The sequence below is a fragment of the Octopus sinensis genome, linkage group LG6 (genome assembly GCF_006345805.1).
Source record: "Octopus sinensis linkage group LG6, ASM634580v1, whole genome shotgun sequence".
NCBI classification, from domain to species: domain Eukaryota; kingdom Metazoa; phylum Mollusca; class Cephalopoda; order Octopoda; family Octopodidae; genus Octopus; species Octopus sinensis.
The window spans coordinates 9,308,684-9,318,970 of NC_043002.1; the positions used below are offsets into that span (position 1 = coordinate 9,308,684).

General features: G+C 39.6%; 1 long non-coding RNA gene across 1 annotated transcript; it reads left to right on the forward strand.

Annotated features, from left to right (window-relative positions):
- The first annotated feature begins 2,243 nt into the window (after positions 1 to 2,243).
- Positions 2,244 to 3,960, forward strand: LOC118763815. The gene is made up of 2 exons (XR_004999564.1): positions 2,244 to 2,429; positions 3,419 to 3,960. It is a non-coding gene; the product is annotated as an uncharacterized LOC118763815 (long non-coding RNA).
- Positions 3,961 to 10,287: the final 6,327 nt, after the last annotated feature.

Sequence of the window (10,287 nt, forward strand, 5' to 3'; positions counted from 1 at the left end):
CATCATCATCATTTAATGTCCATTGTCCATGCTGGCATGGGTTGGACAGTTTTACTGGGCTGGCATGCTGGAAGGCTGTGCCAGGCTCCAGTCTGATTTGGAATGGTTTTCTACAGCTTGATGCCCTTCCTAATGCCAACCCTTCCAAGAGTGTAATGGGTGCTTTTATGTGCCACCAGTACAGGTGTCATTTGCATGACACTGGTATCTGCCACAACTGCAATTTTGCTCAGCTTGATGGGTCTTCTCAAGCATGACATAATGCCAAAGGTGAGGCCCAACACTCAAAAGGAACTCAGCCACTTTGCTTCCATGAGGCCCAATGCTCAAAGGTTGATTTTTTTTTAATGCCTCCAGCACGTGTCCCCTTAAGTAGAGCACATCACCATCGGTCTCAGTTACTAGTCATTGCCTTCATGAGGCTCAAAGTTTGAAGATCATGTTTCACCACCATCTCCCATGTCTTCCTGGGTCTACCTCTACCGCAGGTTCCCTCCACAGTTAGAGATCGGCACTTCTTTACACAGCCACCCTCCTCTATATGCTTCACATGACCATACCAGCACAGTTGTCTCTCTTGCACACCATCTTTGATTCCTCCTGTGCCTAACTTTTCTCTCAAGATGCTTAGACTCTGTCAAACATGCACACTGGCATTGCACATCCAACGAAACATACTGGCTTCTTTTCTCTCTAGCCTACACATGGGCTGTTATAACCCATGTTTCACTGCTATGCAGCATAGCATCAAACAATCTGCCTTTCACTCTGAGAGAGTGGCCCTTTGTTGCCAGCAGGGGTAGGAGCTCCCTGAACTTTTCCCAGCCTAATCTTATTCTCACAGCTACGCTCTTGGAGCATCCATCTCCACTACTAACCTGGTCACCTAGATACCGGAAGCTATCCACTACCTCTAGTTTACCCTACTGGCTGTTGATGGAGTCTATTTTCTGTACATGTTCAGCATTTATGATGCCTGTGCACCTTCCACATACAAAAGTTAGTTTCTCTGCTAACCTTCCTTTGATGTTGCTGCACCTTTTGTGCATCCAAAGCTTTCTCTGAGTGCATCTTATGGAGTTTCTACCTGAGGAGATTTCTGATTTGTCTGCCTTCTTACTTAATATGACTTTGGTTTTTGCTAGGTTAACTCTAAGGCTCTTTGATTCTAGACCTTGATTCCATACCTGGAACTTTTTCTCTAGTTCTGGTAGTGATTCAGCTATATGAATAAGGTTATCAGCTTAGAGGAGCTCCCAGGGGCAGCCTGTCTTAAATTCCTCTGTTATGGCCTGGAGGACTATGATGAAAACCAATCCTTGGTGAATCCCTACTTGTACCCTAAACTCTCCGCTGTACTCATTTCCCACCCTCACCTTACTGGTAGTGTCCCTGTACAAGGCTTGTACAGCTCTCACCAAACACTTGTCTATCCCTAGCTTCCAGATTGACCACCAGATAGTGTTTCTACAGCTGGATGCCCTTCCTAATGCCAACCACTCTGTGAGTATAGTGGGTGCTTTTTACATGTCACTGTCACAGGTGCCAGGCGAAGCTGGCAACAGCCACGATCGGTTGGTGCTTTTTACATGCCACCGGCACAGGGATCACAACTACAATTTCCATTGATTTTTGATGTTGATGTACTTGACTCAATAGGTCTCCTCAAGCACAGGGTCGAAACGGGGTTTCTTTACTTGCCACCTGCACAGGAGTCAGTCCAGCGGCACTGGCAACTGCCGGGTGCCAGTCATAGGATTGGTTCAATTTTGATTCTGATTTTCACTTGCCCCGACAGGTCTTTGCAAGCCTAGGTTCAATTTTGATGTGTTGAAAATTTTGATAACTTTACATGGATGTCATTAGACACAGTTCTAACATGGGAACATGTAGAATCATCTTGTCCAGTGATAAAAAAACAAAGATATAAAAATTGACAACATTATTTTCTGTCAGTGGTCAACATTAAAAAAATTCCTTGCTAAAGAGATGCAGATCAAACCCGATGAATGGAAGCCCAAACTGTGCCATGGAAGATGGTTTTCTATCTTTCAGGAGATTGAATTTCAAGAACAATACTCAGAGTTGTTAATTTTGAGCCAATTTCTATTTAGCATACCAGCTTTTTCACTTTTTTTTAGAAATTTTTTCTTTTGTGGTAATCCGTATTTAGAGAGCTGATCTTCAGTTTGGCTGTTGTAATATTTTGAAAATGTGATTCGTCGTTTAGCTGCTGTTTCTAGCATATCATTCTCAATGATGAATGTTCAGTGGACCGAGGAAGGAAATGAATTGGACGTAGCTACTGTAGAAGCTTTCTTACAATGCACATGGAACCTTAACTGTTAATGTAAAGAATTTTATAGGCATGTGTTAGCAAACAAGGACCTGTTAACAAAAGCTATATCATTAGTGAAATATAATTAAAGGTAATGGTTCGAGTTTAATTCTCTTGTGGTCTGTTAAAAAAAATTCTGCATACAAGTTTATTAGTTCAGTTTCTTTTCAAGTTCTCCATATGAAACAACTTGTTCATCTATTTTATGTACTGCTTGCATTAAATAGTAATTTTCTAAATTATTTCCTTTGCATTTTTTTATTGTCTTGTAACGACAATGGGGCGAAGGTAAAGGACATGGGCCGGATCTTTTCGGTTTGAACGGCAGTTTTTTCTAGTGGTGTCATATGAAATTGTCACCCATAATTATGACCCTAGTATCGATCTATTGCATTTCAATCTCTTTTAGGGGTAGGGGTGGGGGGAAGGGTATCTTTTTTTCTTCACAAATGTAAATAAACCCAATGTGTTTCTTAAACGAGGGACATATTCATGCGTTTTTACCTCAATAGACGTCAGTGATTGGTTGAAATAGCAGAAATTGAAGAAAAAAAACAACAAATATCTTACAAACTATAGAATTTTCTCAATAAAGCCAAAAGAAAAAGATGTTCTACCAGTATACGAAGTTTAAATTTTTTAGTTACCTAACAATTATGTTAAAAACTGCCGTTCAAACCGAAAAGATCCCATGGGCCGCACCCCTTGTCGATTATTCTTTTTTTTTTTGTATTTTTTAAACTGAAACCCACCTTTTCGACTGCGGAGATTCCGAATCTGCAAAAAAAAATTTAAATCGGCATTTCAAAATTTGAATTCACCCCACTTTTTCACTTTTTGTTTAGAAATTTTTTCTTTTGCGGTAATCAGTATTTAGAGAGTGGATCTTCGATTTTGCTGTTGTATAATTTTGAAAACGTGATTCGTCGTTTAGCTGCTGTTTCTAGCATATCGAGTTTTCTGTTTAGATACTTTTTACGTTTGCTATTTTAGTTGGAGGAGAGGGATGTTTATTTTTTCTTTTGAAAAATCGAAATTTTAAAATGCCGAGGTTTTTTTTTTTTTTTTTTTTTTTTGCAGATTCGGAATCTCCGCAGTCAAAAAGATGGGTTTCTGAAGGGAAAACCCCACCCAAAAAAATAACCGAAAGGGGGTGCGGTCGATGTCCTTTACCCCTGCCCCACAATGGCATTCGTTGTTTGCCATTTGGAAGATGAAAGAAAAACAGTGATCGAAGTTGTAAAGAAATATTTATTTACCGTTACTTTGTATATATCCAAAACCACGATGGGTTGGTACGTTTTAGTAAATGGAAAAGCATGCGAGCTAATGAGTTAATTTCGGCCGATATGTGTGTGTACAGGTTCCCGTAGTAGTAAACCATAGTGATAGAATGATGTTGTAAGAGAAAAGAAATTGAGCTTGTGAAAGTTATAAGAGTCGATGGACGTTGTGTGTCATCGTTGGCTGATTGTAACCTGTCTTCCTTCTGACCGTTTGGCTTTAGTGGTTGCCTGCTTGTGTCCGTGACCAGTTGGTCTCTGTTCACTAACTGTTGCTCTCACTAATTCCTTTATTACCAATACATGGCTCACAAAGAGGAGACAGCACAAGGACAAAACGAAAACATTTATGGACTGGGGTTATACATTAGTTAATTCGCATAAAAATCGGATTTAATGAAAATCGAATGAATTTACACAGTACAATGAAATCGAAATCAATTAAAAATTATATGATAATATTTTTCCGGACAGGGACGATCCAAAACCAGCTAGAAGGATAGGCATAATTGTTGAAAACAATAGATTTCGATGGGGGTCTGTTATCTATATTCTAGCTTTTGGTGAAATAGAAGAGATTAGAAGGGTCAGTGGCAAAGGCATAATTCTGCTTAGCGAAGGTGTCTGGTAAATGTAACTGCTGCCACTCACAGAAAAACGATTGTGAAATTTGGCAATCGAGGATCGAATCCACACCATGCCTGCATGAAAGATTGCCTATACTAGAACCGTAAGATTGCCAAATAAATGCTTTCACACTAAAATATTTTTTCTATATTGTCTCTATTTGTCATTAAATAAAAAAAATTACAATGATTTCGATCCAACAGATTTTTTTTGCTTATTTTGCTGTTGTCTGTATTAAAGAAATTTTTTCAAATTATTTCACTTGAACAGAATCTGGTTAATGATTTTATTATTTTTTTTTAGCTTGCATTCAATAATTTTGAAATGATTTTACTTTTGTTTTTCTCACAACCCATTAAAATAAGTGCTTTATGTTTGTAACTTATGTCTACTTTTATATAATATATTGTTCTAGGTGTGTAGTTATGGCGAAGTTTCGCATGTCGAAACTATGCCAAATTTATATATATACAGAGATTTTAAGAGTGTCCCGTATGCGAAATTTCTTTTGTATATCTAATTTTCTAATCTGGCAACCCTGGCCTAGGACAATATGTAACTATGCGCATGTAGTGCAGTGAGTTATTGATATAATGCAGAACTGATAAGATATATAAAGTACTGGACGATCATGTTGAAGTTTTGCAATTTATCGTTACATGTCGGTATTTGGTTGGCATAACGGAGGTTCTAATCATGACTTTTTCGTCTTTTTCCAAGGTGCTGTTAATCCAGGATCATACTCAAAGCTCGAGCAATTACGTTAGTGATTATTTTATTGGTTCGAATGCTCCTCCATGTTCCAAGTTCAAATCATTCCAGAGACAACTTTATCATTTGGGTCGATAAACAAGATCTTTCATTATCATGAATACAGTCAGAACTGAGCACTAATATCACACACGTTAAGGCGGCGAGCTGGTGGAATCGTTAGCATGCTGGGTGAAATAGTATTTTGGTGTCGATAAAATAAGTAGCAGTTGAAAATCGCTGGCATTTTGCCAAAATTCGAACCCAACAGCATCATCACACACACACACAAAAAGCCATTTCGCCCGAATCACTGCTTTTTAGAACGAGAAATTGTAAAAAGACGTTGGAAATGTAAAAGACGAGAAATGTAAAAAGACGTGGGAACGTCTTTCGTGATTATTCTATTGAATTGTGGCCGAATCGCCAGACTATGCCTGGAAAAAGCACGAGATTGTCACGGCTGGAATGTTGCTTGGGATGGAGGGGGGGGCTATATAATTAACACGCACTGTCGCAATTATAAAATCATTTGACTGCTACTGCTGGGTTTGTTTTTACCACTCTCTCTACTCTTCTTAGCTTACCACTGATTTAGTTAATGTTCTCGGCAGTTTCTTTTTAACATAAACTCTATTCATAGCACTGGAGACCTACCATCTAGGTACTTACTACTTGAGAACAGCGGTCCCGGTGCGCGCACTCGCGTAGTCGCGCATCCGCGCTAGCTAGTCGTGACTAGTCGATCCTACAACGACTACCTAGTAAAGTAAATAAAACACAAAAAAATTTTTTTTTTTAAACAAAGTAAATAACACACAAAAACACAAAGTAAGGATCGACTAGCTAGTGCGGATGCGCGAGTGCGCGCACCGGGACCACTGTTCTCAAGTGGTACCGACCATCTAGTGGTTTGTTTGTTTGTTTTTTTCCTTGAAGCAAGGCCTGAAAAATTTGAGGAAAGGCGAAGCTTCTTATAAGGTTAAAAGTATTACGTGACAGTTCGTTGGGGGAGGTGTCGGGTTGTCGATGTTGTAAATAGTACAGGATTTTGTGATTAGTCTATAACTGCTAAGAAACAAGTCTAAACCACTTCATAGTATTTGGTTTTACATGTCCGTTGCTCTCGTATAAATAAGTGGAATGAATTCATTACTCTGACAGAGCAATCGTAAACTGATGACACTGGTGAATAAATAATGTGCACTGATTTATTTTGTCTGAACTCAAAAGAGTCAAAAGTGTATGATGCAACCTTGTTGCTGTTGAGAATCGAAGTATTTATAGATGAACAGCGGGATGAAGGAACGTCTATGTATATTTCATTCGAGCACCAGTAGCATAAATTACATAAATTGGCTTCTATCGACACGTAAACCAAATTACCAGCGCTACAGTACTTGTTCGACGACACTTTATTGACGATCCTTCATATTACAACCGTAATATATATATATATATATATATTATATATATATATATATATAATATATATATATATATCTATATATATATATATATTATATATATATAATATTATGAACATGGATGTCATTAAATTTTCTAAAGCAAACAATAAATACTTCAGATATATATATATAGCAACAAACGAGTCTTGTGGATTTATATTTGGTTCAACAACTATCTTTGTTAGATATATATTTATAAAATTACGTTTTATACTTAAAAACATAAATATATTTGAAGTTTTACTATTAATTTCTTTAGAAATTTTGATTTGTGTTCGTATCTATTTTATTATTTTTTAATTTTATCTTGAGTTTGTGGTCTAAATGTGATGGATAGCTCCCTTATAATTGGTATTTTCCCATAAAGTACACGGCCTAAGATTTTATGAGGAAGGCCTTCGTGTGTATGCGTGGGAGAGGTTACCATAATAAAATTTAAATTTTAATAATTTTATGACAGTTTAATTTAAATGTAATTGTCGTAGTTTCCAATTAATGTGAGAGTATTTGTTTGAGCAATTGTCTTATCGCCAAGAGTTATTTATATATATTTCTTTACTACCCACAAGGAGCTAAACATAGAGGGGACAAACAAGGTAGACAAAGGGATTAAGTCAATTACATCGACCCAGTGCGAAACTAGTACTTTATTTATCGACCCGAGAGAAGAGTTATTTATATAGATTAACTAAAGGGATTTCGTTGTGTTATCAATATAATTCTGTCTTTACAATATAAATTTGTTGCAGTTGGGAATTAAAATTGGATTGCTATTTCAGTCTACAAAGAACTTAAGTACCTTGCATATTCTGGATCAGTGATTCTCAGTCTTTATGATTTTGTGATGCACTGGAGATCAAAGAAATCTGTTGTACCACTGAAGACTACATTTCTAAAATTACTTGAGCTACATTCCTGATATGTAAACTCTTATAAAGGAATTGAAGGTTTAGATACCTGTGGAGTATCCCCTTCTCCCGTTATAATTTTGTAGTTTCAAGGAGCTGGAATGGGTCACCGATTTGTGACGTACGTGTGAAAAGGTGCCTGTCGCAAAGTGTGTTCGGAAAAAGATGGATGTCTGTAGTAAGGAAGCTGAGGATGAATGGGGCCGTTCTAGCATAGCTGGTCAAGGTAAAAAGAAGGAAAAAAAAAAAACGGCGGGTTAACCATAAAAAATAACCCAGAACAGGTGGAAGTTGAACTAACTTACCAACCCGTGTCCAGAGATCTGTCCCAATCCCTTTTGCTCGTGTCGCCCACACCGTTTCTGTCAGTATGGCTACTACGCAGAAAAAAGATGCCTTCTTTTCCTTGTTGAAGGAAGAAGGCAGTACAATCATAATCATGGACTCAGTCGGAAGCCATACTCTCTCTGCATCCAACATCAGTTGTTCGACATAGGTTATCAACTCCCTCAACTCCTCACAGTGTACGAAGACGTGTGTGATAGTTTCACTGACGTGTCTGCACCTCGGGCATGTGGGGGAGGTGTCCTAAACCGTGTCTAGATAACCTCTCTCGAACCGGTAAGGCCGATCGGTAGCACAACCAAGCCAAGGATTTCTGGAAGTTATCCAGATACCTCAGTCCAAATGTCCTTCTGAACAGGTTGGTCAGTTGCTCCTCATCGAAACCCAGAGTCTCCCCCAGGGCATCGTTGGACTTATGCTCTACCAACCCTCTATAAAAATCCGCAGTGGTAACCTTGCTGCCAGCATTGCTTGCACGAGAGAACAGAGTGAGTGCTTGTCTGCATTCCCTCTGCCATACTCCCATCCTAGATCTCCACTTGATCCATGTACCTAAGTCCCTGAGGGACTTCAGTTGTGGAAAGAGTTGCTTGGCATTCATAGTCCACCCTTTAATGGTTTTTGGCAGCAGATGGAGCGCCTCACAAGTGACATTTTCCCTTTCCACAAAAAGTGGAAAAGGATCCGTTCCAACTTGGTCAGCCACAAACTGGGGCAAGGCACAACAGTTAGGCGGTGGATTATCACCGATGCTTACAAACACCTGTGCAACCTCGGCCCTTCCTAGCAAAGATAACGTCCTCCTAGACCAGGTCTGGGTTATGGCCGTCATCTTGCTCCCCACCTCACTCCAGTTTTTCTCTACCTGGAGATCTGGTCCAAACCAGATTCCGAGCAATTTAACTAGGTCTCCGTCCAGCGTCCGATGATGCTGTTGGGAGGCAGTGACTTGCCACGCCAGGTGCCAAGTTGCAAGCTGACTGATTTCTCCTGGTTAATTTTTGCCACTGCTTCATATCCTTTGATGGTGTCTTCTACACGAGGTAGCTGCCCTTCATTAGACACAATGATGGTAACATCATCTGCATATGCTGTTGGTCCAGGGCCGATCTCGCTGCCAACACTTGGGGTGCAGTGCCCATCCTCAGCGCCTCTTCTAAAGCTTTAACTAATTTCCTTTCTTCTCTAGTCTGCTCCAGACTTAACTGCTTGCTAAATCTAATCGACTCAAGTTGAATGGCTCTTTTGAGGGCACTTCACCACCAGTTGTTAATCACAGAGTCGGTTAGTGCCCTCATTACTAACACCTTAATCTGGCTATGGTAAGTTTTGCAATCCAATAGGGACTTGTTCAACTTCCAGTAGCCAGATCCCTGTCTATGAACCTTGTCTATATGCAACCTACACGTCACTAATTTGTGTTCTGTGTAGGGTAAATAGGTAAACTGTGAACAGCTTAAACTAGACTTATCTCTAGCATTAACTATTATCCTGTCTATATAAGACCTGATAGATCCATCGTTATTAGACCAAGTCCTTATTGGAACGCTCGGATTATCAAGTCTGTATCAATCTGCCAACCAAGTTGGGTATAAGAGGAGGAGACTGCACTGGTTTGGTCATGTGATGTGTATGGATGAGGGTGGTCGCATAAAGAAGTGCTGATCTTATCACTTAAAGTGGAGAGAATTGCGGAAGAGGAAGACATGGGATGAAGTACTGAAAGCTAATCTCAAAGGAGATGACAGAGGACTGAGATATGTGACACACTGCTGGACTTGAGAAGACCTGCCCACCACAACAGAATTGAGATCCTAAAACCAAAGTGCCACATAAAAGGCACTGGTGTGGGTACTGGTACCACATAAAAAGCACTGATGATGGTGCCACATAAAAAGCATCCAGTACACTCTTTAGAGTGCTTGGTGTTAGGAAGGGCATCCAGACATTGAAACTGAGCCAAAACACACCATGGAATCTTGTGCAGCCCCTGGCTTTGCCAGCTCTGGTCAAGCTGTGTCCAATCCAGGCCAACATGGAAAATCTCTCTATATATAAACGGCAGAGTGTCTGTCTGTGTGTGTGTCCTTTATACAAATCCACAAATTTTCAGTTAGAGGGCTCGCACTTTCCATGGTCATTCAAAACCGTCCAAGGGTGGTCGTGTACATCTTTACATTTCCCCAGTCACCCCGCAAAGCCATTAAAAAATCAATAGAAGTGACTTTTTTGTGAATTTTCCAAACCCAAAACCCAATCAAAATGCTCGAAACTTGATACGCCAGTTGAATGCCAGCTAGCTGTATGTGATTGGTCAGAGATTTGGACGGTACTCACGTGTATGTGCGCATGCACGCAGCTGTATATGCATGCACTAGCACTATGACCCAGCGTTGCTGGGTCATAGAGCTAGTGGGTATTAAATGTTGATGATAATGACAGAAAGTATCCAGTTGGAAATTACTGGGAATCACTCAAGACATTTTAAACAACTCAAACAAATTTGTGAGATACAGGTATAAGAAAAAGGCGGCGAACTGGCAGAACCATTAGCATGCCAGGCGAAA